Source organism: Misgurnus anguillicaudatus, unplaced genomic scaffold (genome assembly GCF_027580225.2).
Source record: "Misgurnus anguillicaudatus unplaced genomic scaffold, ASM2758022v2 HiC_scaffold_34, whole genome shotgun sequence".
Taxonomy (NCBI): domain Eukaryota; kingdom Metazoa; phylum Chordata; class Actinopteri; order Cypriniformes; family Cobitidae; genus Misgurnus; species Misgurnus anguillicaudatus.
The window spans coordinates 5,798,589-5,805,458 of NW_027395284.1; positions in this window are offsets into that span (position 1 = coordinate 5,798,589).

Below are 6,870 nucleotides of genomic sequence, written 5' to 3' on the forward strand. Positions count from 1 at the left end.
CAATTTATGCATTGACCATTTGCCCACTATTCTGCCCATTAGCCCATTAAACTGCCCATCTGCCATTTATGGCTCAGAGGGCCCCTGGGGGCCAAATGACACGAAGGGCCCCAGGCTCTGGGGGCCCCAAGTGCCAAATTACTCCAAGCCCACTGGTGCCCCAATTACTTTGTCTGCAATTGAGGAAAACATCTTTTGGCCCCTGGGCTTGGCCCCCTTGGGGCCCCAAGTTATGTTGCCCACCGACAGTTTATTTTGCCCACTGCCAACATATGCATTGACCATTTGCCCACTTTTCTGCCCATCTGCCATTTATGGCTCTGAGGGCCCCTGGGGGCCAAATGACCAAGAGGGCCCTAAGCTCTGGGGGCCCCAAGTGCCAAAGTGTTGCAGGCCCACCGGGTGCCCAATTGCTTTGTCTGTCATTGAGGAAAACAACTTTTGGCCCCTGGGCTTGGCCCCCTTGGGGCCCCAAGTTATGTTGCCCACTGTCAGTATATTTTGCCCACTGCCAATTTATGCATTGGCCATTTGCCCACTATTCTGCCCATTAGCCAATTAAACTGCCCATCTGCCATTTATGGCTCTTGAGGGCCCCTGGGGGCCAAATGACACAAAAGGCCCCAGGCTCTGGGGGCCCCAAGTGTTAAATTACTCCAAATCCACTGTGTGCCCCAATTACTTTGTCTGCAATTGAGGAAAACATCTTTTGGCCCCTGGCTTGACCCCCTTGGGGCCCCAAGTTATGTTGCCCACCGACAGTTTATTTTGCCCACTGCCAACTTATGCATTGACCATTTGCCCACTTTTCTGCCCATCTGCCATTTATGGCTCTGAGGGCCCCTGGGGGCCAAATGACCAAGAGGGCCCTAAGCTCTGGGGGCCCCAAGTGCCAAAGTGTTGCAGGCCCACCGGGTGCCCAATTGCTTTGTCTGTCATTGAGGAAAACGAATTTTGGCCCCTGGGCTTGGCCCCCTTGGGGCCCCAAGTTATGTTGCCCACCGACAGTTTATTTTGCCCACTGCCAACTTATGCATTGACCATTTGCCCACTTTTCTGCCCATCTGCCATTTATGGCTCTGAGGGCCCCTGGGGGCCAAATGACCAAGAGGGCCCTAAGCTCTGGGGGCCCCAAGTGCCAAAGTGTTGCAGGCCCACCGGGTGCCCAATTGCTTTGTCTGTCATTGAGGAAAACGAATTTTGGCCCCTGGGCTTGGCCCCCTTGGGGCCCCAAGTTATGTTGCCCACCGACAGTTTATTTTGCCCACTGCCAACTTATGCATTGACCATTTGCCCACTTTTCTGCCCATCTGCCATTTATGGCTCTGAGGGCCCCTGGGGGCCAAATGACCAAGAGGGCCCTAAGCTCTGGGGGCCCCAAGTGCCAAAGTGTTGCAGGCCCACCGGGTGCCCAATTGCTTTGTCTGTCATTGAGGAAAACAACTTTTGGCCCCTGGGCTTGGCCCCCTTGGGGCCCCAAGATATGTTGCTCACTGTCAGTTTATTTTGCCCACTGCCAATTTATGCATTGGCCATTTGCCCACTATTCTGCCCATTAGCCCATTAAACTGCCCATCTGCCATTTATGGCTCTTGAGGGCCCCTGGGGGCCAAATGACACGAAGGGCCCCAGGTTCTGGGGGCCCCAAGTGCCAAATTACTCCAAACCCACTGGGGGCCCCAATTACCTTGTCTGCAATTGAGGAAAACATCTTTTGGCCCCTGGGCTTGGCCCCCTTGGGGCCCCAAGTTATGTTGCCCACCGACAGTTTATTTTGCCCACTGCCAACTTATGCATTGACCATTTGCCCACTTTTCTGCCCATCTGCCATTTATGGCTCTGAGGGCCCCTGGGGGCCAAATGACCAAGAGGGCCCTAAGCTCTGGGGGCCCCAAGTGCCAAAGTGTTGCAGGCCCACCGGGTGCCCAATTGCTTTGTCTGTCATTGAGGAAAACAACTTTTGGCCCCTGGGCTTGGCCCCCTTGGGGCCCCAAGATATGTTGCTCACTGTCAGTTTATTTTGCCCACTGCCAATTTATGCATTGGCCATTTGCCCACTATTCTGCCCATTAGCCCATTAAACTGCCCATCTGCCATTTATGGCTCTTGAGGGCCCCTGGGGGCCAAATGACATGAAGGGCCCCAGGCTCTGGGGGCCCCAAGTGCCAAATTACTCCAAACCCACTGTGTGCCCCAATTACTTTGTCTGCAATTGAGGAAAACATCTTTTGGCCCCTGGGCTTGGCCCCCTTGGGGCCCCAAGTTATGTTGTCCACTGACAGTTTATTTTACCCACTTGCAATTTATAACCACTATTCTGGCAAATGGCGATATATTAATAGTTGTTACATAATTATTATGCAAAGGCCAAAGGTCAAAGTCAGCTCACATGGATGCAAGGCCTACAACAGATGGTGTAAAAGACAAAAGTGAGACTGCAAACACACATGCTTCAACATCTGAGAGTGTTACATTTGAATGAAACCTGCAAAACTCACAAGCACATAGATACAATGCAAAGGCCAAAGGTCAAAGTCAGCTCACATGGATGCAAGGCCTACAACAGATGGTGTAAAAGACAAAAGTGAGACTGCAAAGACACATGCTTCAACATCTGAGAGTGTTAAATGTGAATGAAACCTCCAAAACACACAAGCACATAGTTACAATGCAAAGGCCAAAGGTCAAAGTCAGCTCACATGGATGCAAGGCCTACAACACATGGTGTAAAAGACAAAAGTGAGACTGCAAACACACATGCTTCAACATCTGAGAGTGTTACATTTGAATGAAACCTGCAAAACTCACAAGCACATAGATACAATGCAAAGGCCAAAGGTCAAAGTCAGCTCACATGGATGCAAGGCCTACAACAGATGGTGTAAAAGACAAGAGTGAGACTGCAAACACACATGCTTCAACATCTGAGAGTGTTAAATGTGAATGAAACCTGCAAAACTCACAAGCACATAGATACAATGCAAAGGCCAAAGGTCAAAGTCAGCTCACATGGATGCAAGGCCTACAACAGATGGTGTAAAAGACAAAAGTGAGACTGCAAACACACATGCTTCAACATCTGAGAGTGTTACATTTGAATGAAACCTGCAAAACTCACAAGCACATAGATACAATGCAAAGGCCAAAGGTCAAAGTCAGCTCACATGGATGCAAGGCCTACAACAGATGGTGTAAAAGACAAAAGTGAGACTGCAAAGACACATGCTTCAACATCTGAGAGTGTTAAATGTGAATGAAACCTGCAAAACTCACAAGCACATAGTTACAATGCAAAGGCCAAAGGTCAAAGTCAGCTCACATGGATGCAAGGCCTACAACACATGGTGTAAAAGACAAAAGTGAGACTGCAAACACACATGCTTCAACATCTGAGAGTGTTACATTTAAATGAAACCTGCAAAACTCACAAGCACATAGATACAATGCAAAGGCCAAAGGTCAAAGTCAGCTCACATGGATGCAAGGCCTACAACAGATGGTGTAAAAGACAAGAGTGAGACTGCAAAGACACATGCTTCAACATCTGAGAGTGTTAAATGTGAATGAAACCTCCAAAACTCACAAGCACATAGATACAATGCAAAGGCCAAAGGTCAAAGTCAGCTCACATGGATGCAAGGCCTACAACAGATGGTGTAAAAGACAAAAGTGAGACTGCAAACACACATGCTTCAACATCTGAGAGTGTTACATTTGAATGAAACCTGCAAAACTCACAAGCACATAGATACAATGCAAAGGCCAAAGGTCAAAGTCAGCTCACATGGATGCAAGGCCTACAACAGATGGTGTAAAAGACAAAAGTGAGACTGCAAACACACATGCTTTAACATCTGAGAGTGTTAAATGTGAATGAAACCTGCAAAACTCACAAGCACATAGTTACAATGCAAAGGCCAAAGGTCAAAGTCAGCTCACATGGATGCAAGGCCTACAACACATGGTGTAAAAGACAAAAGTGAGACTGCAAACACACATGCTTCAACATCTGAGAGTGTTACATTTAAATGAAACCTGCAAAACTCACAAGCACATAGATACAATGCAAAGGCCAAAGGTCAAAGTCAGCTCACATGGATGCAAGGCCTACAACAGATGGTGTAAAAGACAAGAGTGAGACTGCAAAGACACATGCTTCAACATCTGAGAGGGTTAAATGTGAATGAAACCTCCAAAACTCACAAGCACAGATACAATGCAAAGGCCAAAGGTCAAAGTCAGCTCACATGGATGCAAGGCCTACAACAGATGGTGTAAAAGACAAGAGTGAGACTGCAAACACACATGCTTCAACATCTGAGAGTGTTAAATGTGAATGAAACCTGCAAAACTCACAAGCACATAGATACAATGCAAAGGCCAAAGGTCAAAGTCAGCTCACATGGATGCAAGGCCTACAACAGATGGTGTAAAAGACAAGAGTGAGACTGCAAACACACATGCTTCAACATCTGAGAGTGTTACATTTGAATGAAACCTGCAAAACTCACAAGCACATAGATACAATGCAAAGGCCAAAGGTCAAAGTCAGCTCACATGGATGCAAGGCCTACAACAGATGGTGTAAAAGACAAGAGTGAGACTGCAAACACATGCTTCAACATCTGAGACTCTTAAATGTGAATGAAACCTCCAAAACACACAAGCACATAGTTACAATGCAAAGGCCAAAGGTCAAAGTCAGCTCACATGGATGCAAGGCCTACAACAGATGGTGTAAAAGACAAGAGTGAGACTGCAAACACATGCTTCAACATCTGAGACTCTTAAATGTGAAGGTTAGGGTTACGTCTCTAGGAAGTTCCTTGGCCGAGTTGACGTTTGCCACTTTAGGAAATTTGTGAAAAACGCTTGTATTCAGAGCTCATTTTCTCGGCCGAGGAAGGTCGGAGAGACATACGTTTGGATTTGTTGGAAAGGCCCGAACCAGACCTTTCCAACAACTCTAAGGTCAAGGACGTGGCCCTCTCGGGTGCGGAGCTACGGGTTCTTGAAAATGGGTGAAAAAGGCTTGGACTTAGTGTTTTTTTTTTGTGTGTGAAACAGGCGAAATAGACTAAAGTTTAGGGCTCTTTTGCTTGGCCTAGGAAGGTCGTAGAGACTTACCTTTGGATTCGTTGGAAAGGCCCGAACCAGACCTTTCCAACAAGCCCAAGGTCAAGGACGTGGCCCTCTTGGGGGCGGAGCAACGGGCATTTTAATATATAAGTTCATTTCTTATATCTCAGGAAGGGGAGGTCCTAGAGACATGGGGGTGGGGGCGTTTTAAAGGGGACAGAGAGAGCTTTCAAACGACACCAACCCCACGTCTCTACGACCTTCTTTGGCCGAGTTGGTGTTTTCCGAGTTGGACGTGGACTTAAAACTAGGGTTAGGGCTAGGTTTGGCAACTCGGCTCGGGTGAACCCCGCACCGATGCAATTTTGACACGTGGACGGTGGCGTGCCACGTTACGGGAGCCGGGAGTTTCGGAGTCGAGCGTCCTTTCTCGCCCCGCGCGGGAGATCGCCCGACTCCGATTTATCGCAGTATGCCTTCGCGGTCTTTGCCAATCTTTTCGGCCATAGCGGCGCCTAAACAAGGTCGCAGGATAACGCCGTCGCATGGGGCGCATCAGGGACCATTGACGATAAACATACTAAAAAATCGTAACGATTGGAGCGCGTCAGCGTAACCGCTATGGAAAAGAATGGCCGTAAATTGAACGCGACCTTTTTCCAGGAAGGTTCCGCAGGCCCCAAATCGCACGACTCGGCACGTCCCGGGTCACCGGGCGACATATTGACACCGGGTGCCGAAAAGGGAATCTTGCGACATTTTAGGCAAAAAACCTCTTCAAAGCTGTCTTGTGCTCTTACGCGCCTAGACCCTTTCGACGAGGCTCCGAAACGGAACGACATGCGGTTCCGAATCACGCGGGACTGCGGAACGTCGCGCACCGACAGCGCCTCGCCAGCCGTGCATCATACTGAAAGTTCAGGCCAATCGGACTTTTCCTCATCGCGTCGGTTACGCCGCTATTCTGCCCGATCGCAATTTAGTCCATGCAACCAATCGCAATAAACACACCCCAAACTATGTCCGTCGCATGCCGGGACAGAGGCGGTACTCATACGTCGAGCTCGGCCTGACAGAACCCCCCTGAGCCGCACGGGGCACCGCCCACGCGCAATCGGAATAAAATGCCATTGAAATGAATTGAGTGCCATTGGAGTAGGCCACAAAAAAGATGAACGGGCATAAACTGAACACGGGCATTTCCCCGCAAGGCCTTAGAAAGTCCCCAGGACCCCAAAAATGAACACCGTCAGGCCCCCGGGTCCCCCGATTCATACCCCTGAAGCACAAATGCGTGCATCGCAAGGCTGGTTTCAGAAACCTCCCCAAAAAACTCCTCATTTTTGCCATGCATGGACTCTGCCAAAATTGCATTTTCACCAAAAATCTGATTTCTATGTTAAATTGCAATTGATTTTAGAGCTTAACCGTTTCGGGTGCCGCACCGCAGGCCGGTGACGTGCCGGCTCCTGCGATTTCGTACAAGTACCACCAAGCGGACCCGTACGGGAGCTGTCCCATTCCCCCATTAAACAATGCATTTTTCAAAATGAGTAGGCCACAAAAAGGACAAAAGGATAAATTGGAAGTGGACTTAAAACTAGGGTTAGGGCTAGGGTTGGCAACTCGGCTCGGGTGAACCCCGCACCGATGCAATTTTGACACGTGGACGGTTGGCGTGCCACGTTACGGGAGCCGGGAGTTTCGGAGTCGAGCGTCCTTTCTCGCCCCGCGCGGGAGATCGCCCGACTCCGATTTATCGCAGTATGCCTTCGCGGTCTTTGCCAATCT